The sequence below is a fragment of the Sycon ciliatum genome, chromosome 1, assembly GCF_964019385.1.
Source record: "Sycon ciliatum chromosome 1, ocSycCili1.1, whole genome shotgun sequence".
Classification (NCBI taxonomy): Eukaryota; Metazoa; Porifera; class Calcarea; order Leucosolenida; family Sycettidae; genus Sycon; species Sycon ciliatum.
Genome location: NC_088643.1, coordinates 33,741,086 through 33,759,807, shown reverse-complemented (window position 1 = coordinate 33,759,807; position 18,722 = coordinate 33,741,086). Strand labels below are relative to the sequence as shown.

The following is an 18,722-nucleotide window of genomic DNA, read 5'->3' as shown; positions in this document are numbered from 1 at the left end:
AGGCCCCCGTGTAATATGGCGGCAGTTTTTGGAGCATTTTCGGCACAATCCGCGAACCCAGCACTTTGGGCTCGTGATGCAGCATCTTGGGGGAAACGGAACACTTGGCCGTGGTGTGTGTATCAAAATTGAGAGAAGAAAAACTTCCCAAACAAGAACGTCACTTCCGCATTCCGTGGGTTAGCTTCTTGTTGAGTAGTTTATGAATTGTTTACCATGGCAGAGTCGAGCAAGTCTCTGAGTATTTTCTGACTCCCTGGTTTTGACGGCATGTGCTGAGGATGACAAAAAAAGTGAGCATTTTCCGAGCATTTTCGGCACGGTTTGGGAGCATTTTCGGCAAGGTTTACGAGAATTTCCCAGAAGCATTTTCGGCAAAGTTTCGGGCATATTACACCGGGGCCTAGATGGCGGGTATGGGTGCCTTGTGCCGGGGTCAGGAGCTGGGCGAGCACAGGGTTGGTGCGGGCGTGGATGCAGCGCCAGATGGTGATCAATACTTTCTGCCTGTAGAGCTCACTGACATGGTAAGGTGATCCACGCTAGCACCCTGACTGTGCTGCAGGCTAATAAGCAGGGCCAGGCCCAGGAAGGCAAGAAACATGATTCTCATCTTGATTCGTCACACGGATCTGCAACGGGTTGAGCCATGGGGGTCTGGGGTCGAATCACGTTGTTTTATTTAAAAATACACCGCTGCCAGCAATGTAACAGGTAGCCGAGTGGTAGGCGCAGTGCAATCAACAAGAGTTAGCTTTTATTCTTCTTCTCTCAGGTACACACCTGGGACATAATTATTAGTAAAAGAAGAAGCAGCAAATAAATAGGATTTTCTCTCCGGTGCACACCTGGAGGTTGAATACTTCTTCTTCTCGGTTTTGTCGTTGCTATAAAATCTAATGAAATCAGCAATGCGCAGCAGCTTTTATGCAACAGACGCCGTACGCTTACATACGGAGATACACTGTATATACATCAGGTAAAGTTCCGTATTAGTTCCGTATTACTTCCGTATTAGCCAGGCAGGGATACTACAAAAGTTGTATTATTTGCCGAATTTTGGGTTGTCTTTTTTGCCTTGGTTCTTACTTCATGGTTTCGCGTGATTAGCGTTGTGGATAAACCCGTTCTCAGCTATATGAATACGTAAACCACTACACATATGTGTTGGCCTACTGGCTGTGGAGTTGTTCCCCTCTCAACAGAGTGCTCTCTGAACGTCCTAGCACTATTTACGGGCACACTTCTATTATTTTAGAACACGTTCAAGTAGTTCTATGTGATTGTAAGTGTGTAGCTAGAGTCACTGATAGTATTAGTACAATGTTTCCATGGTAACACCACAATGCACGCCTTCTCTTAGTTACACACTCACACTGGGTAGACATGCGGAGTATTACATGAATTTGTACACGTGCACTGTACATTATTATGTAATCTGGGACGTCGGGTTTTCGGGTACTATTCTGTACCCGTCTACCCAAGGTCCTCACCACAAGTCGTGTTTATGTGAAATAAAATTCATTACATGTACCTCTGCTACATGTGTACACTGGCAGATTATCATTTGCAGGCATCTTAGAGGAAGCTTCAGGCAGCTCAAGGCAGCTCAAGGCAGCTAAAGCCAACTAGAGGCAGCTAGACGCATCAAGAGAGACAACTTAGAGACAGCTAGAGGCAGATTAATCTTAGAGGCGGCTATAGGCAGGTAGAGGAGTAGAACCAACTTTTCTTGGTCAATACTGGCGGGCATCAGCGTCCTACAAGCAAACCAAAATGAAATCAATCCACCCAATCTCTTTGGAGCTGGGTCCAGATATACAGAGGTGCGTTGTCAAATGACAGCAGAGGTCAAGTCATCAAAAATTGAGGTCTTCGTGCATTCCTGGCTGTTTATGAAAATTGAGGTCTTCATGCATTCCTGGCTGTTTATGAAATTGAGGTCTTCATGCATTCCTGGCTGTTTATGAAATTGAGGTCTTCATGCATTCCTGGCTGTTTATGAAAAATTGAGGTCTTCATGCATTCCTGGCTGTTTATGAAACATTGAGGTCTTCATGCATTCCTGGCTGTTTATGAAAAATTGAGGTCTTCATGCATTCTTGGCTGTTTATGAAAAATTGAGGTCTTCAGGCATTCCTGGCTGTTTATGAAAAATTGAGGTCTTCATGCATTCCTGGCTGTTTATGAAAAATTGAGGTCTTCATGCATTCCTGGCTGTTTATGAAAATTGAGGTCTTCATGCATTCCTGGCTGTTTATGAAAAATTGAGGTCTTCATGCATTCCTGGCTGTTTATGAAACATTGAGGTCTTCATGCATTCCTGGTTGTTTATGAAAATTGAGGTATTCATGCATTCCTGGCTGTTTATGAAAAATTGAGGTCTTCATGCATTCCTGGCTGTTTATGAAAATTGAGGTCTTCATGCATTCCTGGCTGTTTATGAAAATTGAGGTCTTCATGCATTCCTGGCTGTTTATGAAAAATTGAGGTCTTCATGCATTCCTGGCTGTTTATGAAAAATTGAGGTCTTCATGCATTCCTGGCTGTTTATGAAAAATTGAGGTCTTCATGCATTCCTGGCTGTTTATGAAAATTGAGGTCTTCATGCATTCCTGGCTGTTTATGAAAATTGAGGTCTTCATGCATTCCTGGCTGTTTATGCCTCCCAGGATGACAGTAACCATTCTTCATTCCAAGAATAGCAGGGCAAAAGGTATTCAACAAAAGAAAAGAAAAAAAACATATTGCTAGAAACAACTTGTTCTGGGCTGCCTTAAGCTAAAAAAAGCTGGGGCCTTGTCCCATGATTCCGGACTTTAAACTCATACCAATTTGAGCTTAGACGAATTATACAAGTCAATACATTCGGGCACCGGCGCCCTACCAGCAAACTGAAGATCAAGTCAATCCGACCACTCACGTTGCTGCTGGATCTGGATATACAGAGGTCGCTTCCAAATGACAGCATTGCTCACCTTCTCAAAAATCAACGGTTTCACACATTGCTGGCCATTCACGCCTTCAAAAATGATAGTGACCACTCTCCAAGAATTGCTGGGTAAATATATCACACAAAAGGAAAGAGAAACATTGCTATAATCAACTTACCCAAGGCTGCATAAAGTTGATGACAGTTTATCCAACTTTTGGGCTTTTCCGCATTTTACACTCAAACAAATTACAGCAGAGGCATATATTTCACGGCCCTTTGACATCAGCTCATTTGCCGGGTGCAGCGTTCCGTCTTCTTGAGCATCATTCACGCCGCTATAAATACGCTGGAACCTGCTACATACACCCTGTAACAGATTCACTGTTACTACTAACACTAGGAATAGGATACACTTATCACCTGCTATTATCACGCTGCTGCTGTTAGGTGTTATGTCCATCATTGCTTGTTCATGTATATAAGAATGCATTATGGCAAGGATCATTGCTTATTCCAAGAATGACTACTGAAATTAGTTGGACTGTTACACTGGTAGCAAGAGGATGGTTTTTCTTTTCGTCATGTTCGGGCTATGCGCAGTGGCCGCATTAGTCGCCTACGGTATATTCGAGATTCAGAAGCGTCTGAATCACCTTATCGCACTCGGTCAGTGCGATGGATCAGATCAAACGCCAAGAAGTGCTCAAGCTCCCAGCGGAGAGAGGCCACGCATGCGCCATGTTAAGTCTCCGCCTGTGTTTCGTGGAGATACAAGAGAGTTCAAGGAGTGGGCCTTCGCCATCGAACTCGCCATGAAGTCCCTGCAGCTGGACAACGCGGAGGAGCGCTTGAGCTACGCGGCGAGTTTTCTGGAGGGCAATGCTCGTCTTTGGTTTATCGCCTCTCAGGAGGCAAACACGCTGTTTTCCGACTGGCCAGACCTGAAGAGCAAGCTGGGAGAAGTGTACGGCCCGGTTTATGACAGGGAACAGGCGCGCATCGACTTATTCGCTCTTCACCAAGATGAGACTCTTGACGAATACATCAACAAATTTTCGCGGCTTAGCTTACAAGTTCCCGAGCTTGATGACCACTCCAGAGCTATCTTGTTCACGCGTGGGCTGGCTCAGGGCCTAAGCGGTGAGGTACTTAGGGAGCATCCGCACCATTTGGCCCAAGCCATACGAGCTGCGGTCTCAGCAGACCAGTCGATGCGGCTAGCCCAAGCAAGCTACGCCAAGGCAGTGCGCGCACCAGGGCATCAGAGGCGCCAGCCTGGACCCTGGTCAAGCCAACCAACACCATCCGGTGGGAGAGAAACCAGGGAGCCAGAGGGTCGTTCAAGGCTGTGTTTCACCTGCAGGAAACCCGGCCATATTGCCAGATTCTGTCCAGAAGGAGGGAGGAACGCCACAAGCAAGCCTTCTTTAAACGATGGACGCCAGTAAGGAAGGGAGTGCGACTACTGGCGAACACGAGAGCACCCAGGAATAGGCCACGAATCAAAGTTCAGAACAAATTCAGCCCCTTAGCAAATGAGGAACCACGCCTCGAGGAGACCGAAATTCAAGCCTCGCCTGTCAAGCATTCGTCACCTGATACTGTTGGCCGGCCTAATGAAGTAACCGCCAGCACAGGGAGCATTTCCGCCGACAACGAACACGACCTAATGCGCGTCCAGGGCAAGATAAATGGACGTCGCGTTACCATGCTACTGGATTCTGGGTCAACCCACGACTTCATTTCAACTGACCTTGTCAAGAAGCACAACATCTCCACAACAACCGGTAGCGACGTCCTGAACGTCACACTTGCTGATGGATCGGTCCGCTCACAGCCTATTACGAAAACGGACAGCTTGAAGACCGTAGTCGGCGACTTTAGCGAGCACCAACAGTTCCTAGTATTCCCTATGACGTGGTATGACGTGATCCTCGGCAAACCATGGCTGACCCGGACGAACCCACAGATCAATTTTCGTACCAATGAAATCAAGCTGGAGGGTGGATCCATCATCTGTCAACCGAGTGAAAGTGATGGCACGGACAAATCCAACCCACCGATCGAGACGTTCCTCATCTCAGGGAAGCAGGCTAGGCATGCAATGAGAGGTGGCGCAGAAGGAATCCTAGCGTATGTGACAGCAGATCCGGACGAGCCACAGACGGTGGATAGTCCGGGTAGGGAGGATCAGAAGGATTTCAAGGACCTGCTGAAGGAGTTCGGGGACGTCTTTCCCGATGAGCTTCCAAACAAGCTGCCACCCAGAAGAGGCGCAGATCACGAGATAAAAACGGAAGAAGGAGCTAAACCGCCATCTCGTGCAGCATATCGTTTACCAAAACCAGAGATGGATGAGCTTCAAGCTCAGCTCACCGAGCTGCTCCGTAGAGGATTCATCCAGCCCAGCAAATCCCCATACGGAGCCCCTGTGTTCTTCGTAAAGAAGGCGGATGGAACACTTCGAATGGTATGCGACTGGCGTGAGCTAAACCGCATAACCATTAAGAACAAGGCATGCCTACCGAATATTGACGACCTCTTTGATACCGTCCAAGGCAGTGCGTATTTCACCAAGCTAGATCTGAGGTCCGGTTACAATCAGATTCGAATAGAAGAAACAGATATTCCGAAGACAGCAATAAATACCCCATTCGGTCACTTTCAGTTCACAGTGATGGGTTTCGGCCTAACAAATGCCCCGGCAACATTCCAAACCTTGATGAACAGTGTCCTCCAGCCATACCTGCGTAAATTCGTTGTGGTGTTTCTAGACGATATCCTCATATTCAGCAAATCATGGGAGGAGCACCTCGATCATATCAGAACCATCTTAAACGCCCTCAGGAGGAATGAGCTATATTGCAAACCGTCTAAATGTGAATTCGGCCGGACAGACGTTCTGTTTCTTGGGCACCGGATAGACGGCCAATGCATTTCTCCAGATCCAGAGAAAATTGGGGCTTGTCGCCGTGAATCTTCACTTTGCGACTAAAGTATTCACAGCAGTGCCAAAATGTCTAGGACATTGAATGTGGGTGCCAGCGGCCTACAAGCAAACAAAAAATGAAATCAATACGACCACTCACATTACAGCTGGGTCATGTTATAGAGAGATGCATTAAAATTGACAGTTGGTCAAATATGGTCAAAATTTGACAATTTCTCACCTTTCTTCCCGTTTCAAGCTCAGAACTTGAATAATGACCATCCTGATCCTGTTTTATAGCTGGACATAGGGAGTTGCACCAAGAAAAAAGCCACATTTCTCTAAACAACTCGCCCAGGGCTGCTGAAAGCTGAAAATAACCTCACTTAAAGTTTGGGGCTTGTCGCCGTGAATCTTCACATTGCGACTAAAGTATTCACAGCAGTGCCAAAAATTCCAGGTCATTAAATGTGGGTGCCAGCGGTCTACCAGCAAACAAAAAATGAAATCAATACGACCACTCACATTCCAGCTGGGTTATGTTATAGGGAGATGCATTAAAATTGACAGGAGGTCAAATATGGTCAAAATTTGACAATTTCTCGTTGTATAGCGGGACATAGACAAGAGCACCAAGAAAAACACCCACATTTCTCTAAAGAACTCGCCCAGGGCTGCTGAAAGCTGGAAAATAACCTATCTAGAAGTTTGGGGCTTTTTACCCGTGAATCTTCACTTTGCGACTAAACTATTCACAGCAGTGCCAAATTTTCTGGGTCACTGAATGCGGGTGCCAGCGCCCTACAAGCAAACCAAAAATGAAAGCAATGCGACCACTGAAAATACAGCTGGGTCATGTTATAGAGAGGTACGTTGAAATTGAAAGGTCAGCACAAATGGTCAAAATCCGACATTTTCTCACCTTTCTGCCCGTTCGCCGCTCAGAAAATGACAATGACCATCCTCATCTTGTTGTGTAGCTGGACATAGAAAATAACACCGTGAAAAAGAGCCACATTTCTCTAAAGAACTCACCCAGGGCTGCTGAAAGCTGAAAAAGAACCTATCTAGAAGTTTGGGGTTTTTACCCGTGAATCTTCACTTTGCGACTAAACTATTCACAGCAGTGCCAAATTTTTAGGGTCACTGATTTTGAGTGCCAGCGCCCTACAAGCAAACCAAATATGAAACCAATGCGACCGCTGACATTACAGCTGGGTCATGTTATAGAGGTACGTTAAAATTGGAAGGTCAGCACAAATGGTCAAAGTCCGACATTTTCTCACCTTACCGCCCGTTCGCAGCTTAGAAAATGACAATGAACATCCTCATCTCGTTGGTTAGCTGGACATAGACAAGAGCACCATGAAAAAGAGTCACATTTCTCTAAAGAACTCACCCAGGGCTGCTGAAAGCTGAAAAAGAACCTATCTAGAAGTTTGGGGCTTTTTGCCCGTGAATCTTCAATTTGCGACTAAAATATTCACAGCAGTACCAACTCTTCTGGGTCACTGAATGCGGGTGCCAGCGCCCTACAAGCAAACCAAAAATGAAACCAATGCGACCACTGAAATTACAGCTGGGTCATGTTATAGAGAGGTACGTTGAAATTGAAAGGTCAGCACAAATGGTCAAAATACGACATTTTCCCACCTTTCTGCCCGTTCGCCGCTCAGAAAATGACAATGACCATCCTCATCTTGTTGTGTAGCTGGACATAGAAAATAACACCGTGAAAAAGAGCCACATTTCTCTAAAGAACTCACCCAGGGCTGCTGAAAGCTGAAAAAGAACCTACCTAGAAGTTTGGGGCTTTTTACCCGTGAATCTTCACTTTGCGACTAAACTATTCACAGCAGTGCCAAATTTTCTAGATCACTGAATGCGGGTGCCAGCGCCCTACAAGCAAACCAAAAATGAAAGCAATGCGACCACTGAAAATACACCTGGGTCATGTTATAGAGAGGTACGTTGAAATTGAAAGGTCAGCACAAATGGTCAAAATCCGACATTTTCTCACCTTTCTGCCCGTTCGCAGCTCAGAAAATGACAATGACCATCCTCATCTCGTTGTGTAGCTGGACAAAGATAAGAGCACCAAGAAAAAGACCCACATTTCTCTAAAGAACTCGCCCAGGGCTGCTGAAAGCTGAAAAAGAACCTATCTAGAAGTTTGGGGCTTTTTACCCGTGAATCTTCACTTTGCGACTAAAATATTGCCAGCAGTGCCAACTTTTCTGGGTCACTGAATGCGGGTGCCAGCGCCCTACAAGCACACCAAAAATCAAACCAATGCGACCACTGAAATTACAGCTGGGTCATGTTATAGAGAGGTACGTTGAAATTGAAAGGTCAGCACAAATGGTCAAAATCCGACATTTTCTCACCTTTCTGCCCGTTCGCAGCTCAGAAAATGACAATGACCATCCTCATCTCTATGTGTAGCTGGACATAGAAAATAGCACCATGAAAAAGAGCCACATTTCTCTAAAGAACTCACCCAGGGCTGCTGAAAGCTGAAAAAGAACCTATCTAGAAGTTTGGGGCTTTTTACCCGTGAATCTTCACTTTGCGACTAAACTATTCACAGCAGTACCAAATTTTCTGGGTCACTGAATGCGGGTGCCAGCGCCCTACAAGCAAACCAAAAATGAAACCAATGCGACCCCTGAAATTACAGCTGGGTCATGTTATAGAGAGGTACGTTGAAATTTAAAGGTCAGCACAAATGGTCAAAATCCGACATTTTCTCACCTTTCTGCCCGTTCGCAGCTCAGAAAATGACAATGACCATCCTCATCTTGTTGTGTAGCTGGACATAGAAAATAGCACCATGAAAAAGAGCCACATTTCTCTAAAGAACTCGCCCAGGGCTGCTGAAAGCTGAAAAAGAACCTATCTAGAAGTTTGGGGCTTTTTACCCGTGAATCTTCACTTTGCGACTAAACTATTCACAGCAGTGCCAAATTTTCTGGGTCACTGAATGCGGGTGCCAGCGCCCTACAAGCAAACCAAAAATCAAACCAATGCGACCACTGAAATTACAGCTGGGTCATGTTATAGAGAGGTACGTTGAAATTGAAAGGTCAGCACAAATGGTCCAAATCCGACATTTTCTCACCTTTCTGCCCGTTTGCAGCTCAGAAAATGACAATGACCATGCTCATCTCGTTGTATAGCTGGACATAGACAAAAGCACCAAGAAAAAGACCCACATTTCTCTAAAGAACTCGCCCAGGGCTGCTGAAAGCTGAAAAAGAACCTATCTAGAAGTTTGGGGCTTTTTACCCGTGAATCTTCACTTTGCGACTAAAATATTCACAGCAGTGCAACATTTTCTGGGTCACTGAATGCGGGTGCCAGCGCCCTACAAGCAAACCAAAAATGAAACCAATGCGACCACTGAAAATACAGCTGGGTCATGTTATAGAGAGGTACGTTGAAATTGAAAGGTCAGCACAAATGGTCAAAATCCGACATTTTCTCACCTTTCTGCCCGTTCGCAGCTCAGAAAATGACAATGACCATCCTCATCTCGTTGTGTAGCTGGACATAGACAAGAGCACCATGAAAAAGACCCACATTTCTCTAAAGAACTCGCCCAGGGCTGCTGAAAGCTGAAAAAGAACCTATCTAGAAGTTTGGGGCTTTTTACCCGTGAATCTTCACTTTGCGACTAAAATATTCACAGCAGTGCCAACTTTTCTGGGTCACTGAATGCGGGTGCCAGCGCCCTACAAGCAAACCAAAAATCAAACCAATGCGACCACTGAAATTACAGCTGGGTCATGTTATAGAGAGGTACGTTGAAATTGAAAGGTCAGCACAAATGGTCAAAATCCGACATTTTCTCACCTTTCTGCCCGTTCGCAGCTCAGAAAATGACAATGACCATCCTCATCTCGTTGTGTAGCTGGACATAGAAAAGAGCACCATGAAAAAGAGCCACATTTCTCTAAAGAACTCACCCAGGGCTGCTGAAAGCTGAAAAAGAACCTATCTAGAAGTTTGGGGCTTTTTACTCGTGAATCTTCACTTTGCGACTAAACTATTCACAGCAGTGCCAAATTTTCTGGGTCACTGAATGCGGGTGCCAGCGCCCTACAAGCAAACCAAAAATGAAACCAATGCGACCACTGAAAATACACCTGGGTCATGTTATAGAGAGGTACGTTGAAATTGAAAGGTCAGCACAAATGGTCAAAATCTGACATTTTCTCACCTTTCTGCCCGTTCGCAGCTCAGAAAATGACAATGACCATGCTCATCTCGTTGTATAGCTGGACATAGACAAAAGCACCAAGAAAAAGACCCACATTTCTCTAAAGAACTCGCCCAGGGCTGCTGAAAGCTGAAAAAGAACCTATCTAGAAGTTTGGGGCTTTTTACCCGTGAATCTTCACTTTGCGACTAAACTATTCACAGCAGTGCCAAATTTTCTGGGTCACTGAATGCGGGTGCCAGCGCCCTACAAGCAAACCAAAAATCAAACCAATGCGACCACTGAAATTACAGCTGGGTCATGCTATAGAGAGGTACGTTGAAATTGAAAGGTCAGCACAAATGGTCAAAATCCGACATTTTCTCACCTTTCTGCCCGTTCGCAGCTCAAAAAATGACAATGACCATCCTCATCTCGTTGTGTAGCTGGACATAGAAAATAGCACCATGAAAAAGAGCCACATTTCTCTAAAGAACTCACCCAGGGCTGCTGAAAGCTGAAAAATAACCTATCTAGAAGTTTGGGGCTTTTTACCCGTGAATCTTCACTTTGCGACTAAACTATTCACAGCAGTGCCAAATTTTCTAGGTCACTGAATGCGGGTGCCAGCGCCCTACAAGCAAACCAAAAATGAAACCAATGCGACCACTGAAAATACACCTGGGTCATGTTATAGAGAGGTACGTTGAAATTGAAAGGTCAGCACAAATGGTCAAAATCCGACATTTTCTCACCTTTCTGCCCGTTTGCAGCTCAGAAAATGACAATGACCATGCTCATCTCGTTGTATAGCTGGACATAGACAAGAGCACCAAGAAAAAGACCCACATTTCTCTAAAGAACTCACCCAGGGCTGCTGAAAGCTGAAAAATAACCTATCTAGAAGTTTGGGGCTTTTTACCCGTGAATCTTCACTTTGCGACTAAACTATTCACAGCAGTGCCAAATTTTCTAGGTCACTGAATGCGGGTGCCAGCGCCCTACAAGCAAACCAAAAATCAAACCAATGCGACCACTGAAATTACAGCTGGGTCATGTTTTAGAGAGGTACGTTGAAATTGAAAGGTCAGCACAAATGGTCAAAATCCGACATTTTCTCACCTTTCTGCCCGTTCGCAGCTCAGAAAATGACAATGACCATCCTCATCTCGTTGTATAGCGGGACATAGACAAGAGCACCAAGAAGAAGACCCACATTTCTCTAAAAAACTCGCCCAGGGCTGCTGAAAGCTGGAAAATAACCTATCTAGAAGTTTGGGGCTTTTTACCCGTGAATCTTCACTTTGCGACTAAACTATTCACAGCAGTGCCAAATTTTAGGGTCACTAATTGTGGGTGCCAGCGCCCTACAAGCAAACCAAATATGAAACCAATGCGACCGCTGACATTACAGCTGGGTCATGTTATAGAGAGGTACGTTAAAATTGGAAGGTCAGCACAAATGGTGAAAGTCCGACATTTTCTCACCTTTCTGCCCGTTCGCAGCTTAGAAAATGACAATGACCATCCTCATCTCGTTGGTTAGCTGGACATAGACAAGAGCACCATGAAAAAGAGTCACATTTCTCTAAAGAACTCGCCCAGGGCTGCTGAAAGCTGAAAAAGAACCTATCTAGAAGTTTGGGGCTTTTTACCCGTGAATCTTCACTTTGCGACTAAAATATTCACAGCAGTGCCAAATTTTCTGGGTCACTGAATGCGGGTGCCAGCGCCCTACAAGCAAACCAAAAATCAAACCAATGCGACCACTGAAATTACAGTTGGGTCATGTTATAGAGAGGTACGTTGAAATTGAAAGGTCAGCACAAATGGTCAAAATCCGACATTTTCTCACCTTTCTGCCCGTTCGCAGCTCAGAAAATGACAATGACCATCCTCATCTCGTTGTGTAGCTGGACATAGAAAATAGCACCATGAAAAAGAGCCACATTTCTCTAAAGAACTCACCCAGGGCTGCTGAAAGCTGAAAAAGAACCTATCTAGAAGTTTGGGGCTTTTTACTCGTGAATCTTCACTTTGCGACTAAACTGTTCACAGCAGTGCCAAATTTTCTGGGTCACTGAATGCGGGTGCCAGCGCCCTACAAGCAAACCAAAAATGAAACCAATGCGACCACTGAAAATACACCTGGGTCATGTTATAGAGAGGTACGTTGAAATTGAAAGGTCAGCACAAATGGTCAAAATCCGACATTTTCTCACCTTTCTGCCCGTTCGCAGCTCAGAAAATGACAATGACCATCCTCATCTTGTTGTGTAGCTGGACATAGAAAAAAGCACCATGAAAAAGACCCACATTTCTCTAAAGAACTCGCCCAGGGCTGCTGAAAGCTGAAAAAGAACCTATCTAGAAGTTTGGGGCTTTTTACCCGTGAATCTTCACTTTGCGACTAAACTATTCACAGCAGTGCCAAATTTTCTAGGTCACTGAATGCGGGTGCCAGCGCCCTACAAGCAAACCAAAAATCAAACCAATGCGACCACTGAAATTACAGCTGGGTCATGTTATAGAGAGGTACGTTGAAATTGAAAGGTCAGCACAAATGGTCAAAATCCGACATTTTCTCACCTTTCTGCCCGTTCGCAGCTCAGAAAATGCCAATGACCATCCTCATATCGTTGTATAGCGGGACATAGACAAGAGCACCAAGAAAAAGACCCACATTTCTCTAAAGAACTCGCCCAGGGCTGCTGAAAGCTGGAAAAGAACCTATCTAGAAGTTTGGGGCTTTTTACCCGTGAATCTTCACTTTGCGACTAAACTATTCACAGCAGTGCCAAATTTTTAGGGTCACTGATTGTGGGTGCCAGCGCCCTACAAGCAAACCAAATATGAAACCAATGCGACCGCTGACATTACAGCTGGGTCATGTTATAGAGAGGTACGTTAAAATTGGAAGGTCAGCACAAATGGTCAAAGTCCGACATTTTCTCACCTTTCTGCCCGTTCGCAGCTTAGAAAATGACAATGACCATCCTCATCTCGTTGGTTAGCTGGACATAGACAAGAGCACCATGAAAAAGAGTCACATTTCTCTAAAGAACTCGCCCAGGGCTGCTGAAAGCTGAAAAAGAACCTATCTAGAAGTTTGGGGCTTTTTACTCGTGAATCTTCACTTTGCGACTAAACTATTCACAGCAGTGCCAAATTTTCTGGGACACTGAATGCGGGTGCCAGCGCCCTACAAGCAAACCAAAAATGAAACCAATGCGACCACTGAAAATACACCTGGGTCATGTTATAGAGAGGTACGTTGAAATTGAAAGGTCAGCACAAATGGTCAAAATCCGACATTTTCTCACCTTTCTGCCCGTTCGCAGCTCAGAAAATGACAATGACCATCCTCATCTTGTTGTGTAGCTGGACATAGAAAATAGCACCATGAAAAAGACCCACATTTCTCTAAAGAACTCGCCCAGGGCTGCTGAAAGCTGAAAAAGAACCTATCTAGAAGTTTGGGGCTTTTTACCCGTGAATCTTCACTTTGCGACTAAACTATTCACAGCAGTGCCAAATTTTCTGGGTCACTGAATGCGGGTGCCAGCGCCCTACAAGCAAACCAAAAATCAAACCAATGCGACCACTGAAATTACAGCTGGGTCATGTTATAGAGAGGTACGTTGAAATTGAAAGGTCAGCACAAATGGTCAAAATCCGACATTTTCTCACCTTTCTGCCCGTTCGCAGCTCAGAAAATGACAATGACCATCCTCATCTCGTTGTATAGCGGGACATAGACAAGAGCACCAAGAAAAAGACCCACATTTCTCTAAAGAACTCGCCCAGGGCTGCTGAAAGCTGGAAAATAACCTATCTAGAAGTTTGGGGCTTTTTACCCGTGAATCTTCACTTTGCGACTAAACTATTCACAGCAGTGCCAAATTTTTAGGGTCACTGATTGTGGGTGCCAGCGAACTACAAGCAAACCAAATATGAAACCAATGCGACCGCTGACATTACAGCTGGGTCATGTTATAGAGAGGTACGTTAAAATTGGAAGGTCAGCACAAATGGTCAAAGTCCGACATTTTCTCACCTTTCTGCCCGTTCGCAGCTTAGAAAATGACAATGACCATCCTCATCTCGTTGGTTAGCTGGACATAGACAAAAGCACCATGAAAAAGAGTCACATTTCTCTAAAGAACTCGCCCAGGGCTGCTGAAAGCTGAAAAAGAACCTATCTAAAAGTTTGGGGCTTTTTACCCGTGAATCTTCACTTTGCGACTAAAATATTCACAGCAGTGCCAAATTTTCTGGGTCACTGAATGCGGGTGCCAGCGCCCTACAAGCAAACCAAAAATCAAACCAATGCGACCACTGAAATTACAGCTGGGTCATGTTATAGAGAGGTACGTTGAAATTGAAAGGTCAGCACAAAATGTCAAAATCCGACATTTTCTCACCTTTCTGCCCGTTTGCAGCTCAGAAAATGACAATGACCATGCTCATCTCGTTGTATAGCTGGACATAGACAAGAGCACCAAGAAAAAGACCCACATTTCTCTAAAGAACTCGCCCAGGGCTGCTGAAAGCTGAAAAAGAACCTATCTAGAAGTTTGGGGCTTTTTACCCGTGAATCTTCACTTTGCGACTAAACTATTCACAGCAGTGCCAAATTTTCTGGGTCACTGAATGCGGGTGCCAGCGCCCTACAAGCAAACCAAATATAAAACCAATGCGACCACTGAAATTACAGCTGGGTCATGTTTTAGAGAGGTACGTTGAAAATGAAAGGTCAGCACAAATGGTCAAAATCCGACATTTTCTAACCTTCTGCCCGTTCGCAGCTCAGAAAATGACAATGACCATCCTCATCTCGTTGTATAGCGGGACATAGACAAGAGCACCAAGAAAAAGACCCACATTTCTCTAAAGAACTCGCCCAGGGCTGCTGAAAGCTGAAAAAGAACCTATCTAGAAGTTTGGGGCTTTTTACCCGTGAATCTTCACTTTGCGACTAAACTATTCACAGCAGTGCCAAATTTTTAGGGTCACTGATTGTGGGTGCCAGCGCCCTACAAGCAAACCAAATATGAAACCAATGCGACCGCTGACATTACAGCTGGGTCATGTTATAGAGAGGTACGTTAAAATTGGAAGGTCAGCACAAATGGTCAAAGTCCGACATTTTCTCACCTTTCTGCCCGTTCGCAGCTTAGAAAATGACAATGACCATCCTCATCTCGTTGGTTAGCTGGACATAGACAAGAGCACCATGAAAAAGAGTCACATTTATCTAAAGAACTCACCCAGGGCTGCTGAAAGCTGAAAAAGAACATATCTAGAATTTTGGGCCTTTTTACCCGTGAATCTTCACTTTGCGACTAAAATATTCACAGCAGTGCCAAATTTTCTGGGTCACTGAATGCGGGTGCCAGCGCCCTACAAGCAAACCAAAAATCAAACCAATGCGACCTCTGAAATTACAGCTGGGTCATGTTATAGAGAGGTACGTTGAAATTGAAAGGTCAGCACAAATGGTCAAAATCCGACATTTTCTCACCTTTCTGCCCGTTCGCAGCTCAGAAAATGACAATGACCATCCTCATCTCGTTGTGCAGCTGGACATAGACAAGAGCACCATGAAAAAGAGTCACATTTCTCTAAAGAACTCGCCCAGGGCTGCTGAAAGCTGAAAAAAAACCTATCTAGAAGTTTGGGGCTTTTTACCCGTGAATCTTCATGTTGCGACTAAACTATTCACAGCAGTGCCAAATATTTAGGGTCACTGATTGTGGGTGCCAGCGCCCTACAAGCAAACCAAATATGAAACCAATGCGACCGCTGACATTACCGCTGGGTCATGTTATAGAGAGGTACGTTGAAATTGGAAGCTCAGCACAAATGGTCAAAATCCGACATTTTCTCACCTTTCTGCCCGTTCGCAGCTTAGAACATAACAATGACCATCCTCATCTCGTTGGTTAGCTGGACATAGACAAGAGCACCATGAAAAAGAGTCACATTTCTCTAAAGAACTCGCCCAGGGTTGCTGAAAGCTGAAAAGGAACCTATCTAGAAGTTTGGGGCTTTTTACCCGTGAATCTTCACTTTGCGACTAAACTATTCACAGCAGTGCCAAATTCTTAGGGTCACTGATTGTGGGTGCCAGCGCCCTACAAGCAAACCAAATATGAAACCAATGCGACCGCTGACATTACAGCTGGGTCATGTTATAGAGAGGTACGTTGAAATTGGAAGGTCAGCACAAATGGTCAAAATCCGACATTTTCTCACCTTTCTACCCGTTCGCAGCTTAGAAAATGACAATGACCATCCTCATCTCGTTGGTTAGCTGGACATAGAAAATAGCACCATGAAAAAGAGCTACATTTCTCTAAAGAACTCACCCAGGGCTGCTGAAAGCTGAAAAAGAACCTATCTAGAAGTTTGGGGCTTTTTACCCGTGAATCTTCACTTTGCAACTAAACTATTCACAGCGGTGCCAAATTTTCTGGGTCACTGAATGCGGGTGCCAGCGCCCTACAAGCAAACCAAAAATCAAACCAATGCGACCACTGAAAATACAGCTGGGTCATGTTATAGAGAGGTACGTTGAAATTGAAAGGTCAGCACAAATGGTCAAAATCCGACATTTTCTCACCTTTCTGCCCGTTCGCAGCTCAGAAAATGACAATGACCATCCTCATCTCGTTGTGTAGCTGGACATAGACAAGAGCATCAAGAAGAAGACCCACATTTCTCTAAATAACTCGCCGAGGGCTGCTGAAAGCTGAAAAAGAACCTATCTAGAAGTTTGGGGCTTTTTACCCGTGAATCTTCACTTTGCGACTAAACTATTCACAGCAGTGCCAAATTTTTAGGGTCACTGATTGTGGGTGCCAGCGCCCTATAAGGAAACCAAATATGAAACCAATGCGACCGCTGACATTACAGCTGGGTCATGTTATAGAGAGGTACGTTGAAATTGGAAGGTCAGCACAAATGGTCAAAATCCGACATTTTCTCACCTTTCTGCCCGTTCGCAGCTTAGAACATGACAATGGCCATCCTCATCTCGTTGGTTAGCTGGACATAGACAAGAGCACCATGAAAAAGAGTCACATCTCTCTAAAGAACTCGCCCAGGGTTGCTGAAAGCTGAAAAAGAACCTATCTAGAAGTTTGGGGCTTTTTACCCGTGAATCTTCACTTTGCGACTAAACTATTCACAGCAGTGCCAAATTTTCTGGGTCACTAAATGCGGGTGCCAGCGCCCTACAAGCAAACCAAAAATGAAACCAATGCGACCACTGAAAATACAGCTGGGTCATGTTATAGAGAGGTACGTTGAAATTGAAAGGTCAGCACAAATGGTCAAAATCTGACATTTTCTCACCTTTCTGCCCGTTCGCAGCTCAGAAAATGACAATGACCAACCTCATCTCATTGTGGAGCTGGACATAGAAAATAGCACCATGAAAAAGAGCTACATTTCTCTAAAGAACTCGCCCAGGGCTGCTGAAAGCTGAAAAATAACCTATCTAGAAGTTTGCGGCTTTTTACCCGTGAATCTTCACTTTGCGACTAAACATTTCACAGCAGTGCCAAATTTTCTGGGTCACTGAATGCGGGTGCCAGCGCCCTACAAGTAAACCAAAAATGAAACCAATGCGACCAATGAAATTGCAGCTGGGTCATGTTATAGAGAGGTACGTTGAAATTGAAAGGTCAGCACAAATGGTCAAAATCCGACATTTTCTCACCGGTCTGCCCGTTTGCAGCTCAGAAAATGACAATGACCATCCTCATCTCGTTGTGTAGCTGGACATAGACAAAAGCACCAAGAAAAAGACCCACATTTCCGTAAAGATCTCGCCCAGGGCTGCTGAAAGCTGAAAAAGAACCTATCTAGAAGTTTGGGGCTTTTTACCCGTGAATCTTCACTTTGCGACTAAACTATTCACAGGAGTGCCAAATTTTTAGGGTCACTGATTGTGGGTGCCAGCACCCTATAAGCAAACCAAATATGAAACCAATGCGACCGCTGACATTACAGCTGGGTCATGTTATAGAGAGGTACGTTGAAATTGAAAGGTCAGCACAAATGGTCAAAATCCGACATTTTCTCACCTTTCTGCCCGTTCGCAGCTTAGAATATGACAATGACCATCCTCATCTCGTTGGTTAGCTGGACATAGACAAGACCACCATGAAAAAGAGTCACATTTCTCTAAAGAACTCACCCAGGGTTGCTGAAAGCTGAAAAAGAACCTATCTAGAAGTTTGGGGCTTTTTACCCGTGAATCTTCACTTTGCGACTAAACTATTTACAGCAGTGCCAAATTTTCTGGGTCACTGAATGCGGGTGCCAGCGCCCTACAAGCAAACCAAAAATGAAACCAATGCGACCACTGAAAATACAGCTGGGTCATGTTATAGAGAGGTACGTTGAAATTGAAAGGTCAGCACAAATGGTCAAAATCCGACATTTTCTCACCTTTCTGCCCGTTCGCAGCTCAGAAAATGACAATGACCATCCTCATTTCGTTGTGTAGCTGGACATAGAAAATAGCACCATGAAAAAGAGCCACATTTCTCTAAAGAACTCGCCCAGGGCTGCTGAAAGCTGAAAAAGAACCTATCTAGAAGTTTGGGGCTTTTTACCCGTGAATCTTCACTTTGCGACTAAACTAT

General features: G+C 44.8%; 1 long non-coding RNA gene across 1 annotated transcript; it reads right to left on the bottom strand.

Moving 5' to 3' along the window:
- Nucleotides 1-1,964: 1,964 nt before the first annotated feature.
- Nucleotides 1,965-6,841, bottom strand: LOC135806940 (uncharacterized). Its single transcript, XR_010551358.1, has 3 exons — nucleotides 6,787-6,841; nucleotides 6,106-6,164; nucleotides 1,965-3,057 (listed from the first exon to the last, which is right to left on the bottom strand). It is a non-coding gene; the product is annotated as an uncharacterized LOC135806940 (long non-coding RNA).
- Between the last annotated feature and the right edge of the window lie 11,881 nt (nucleotides 6,842-18,722).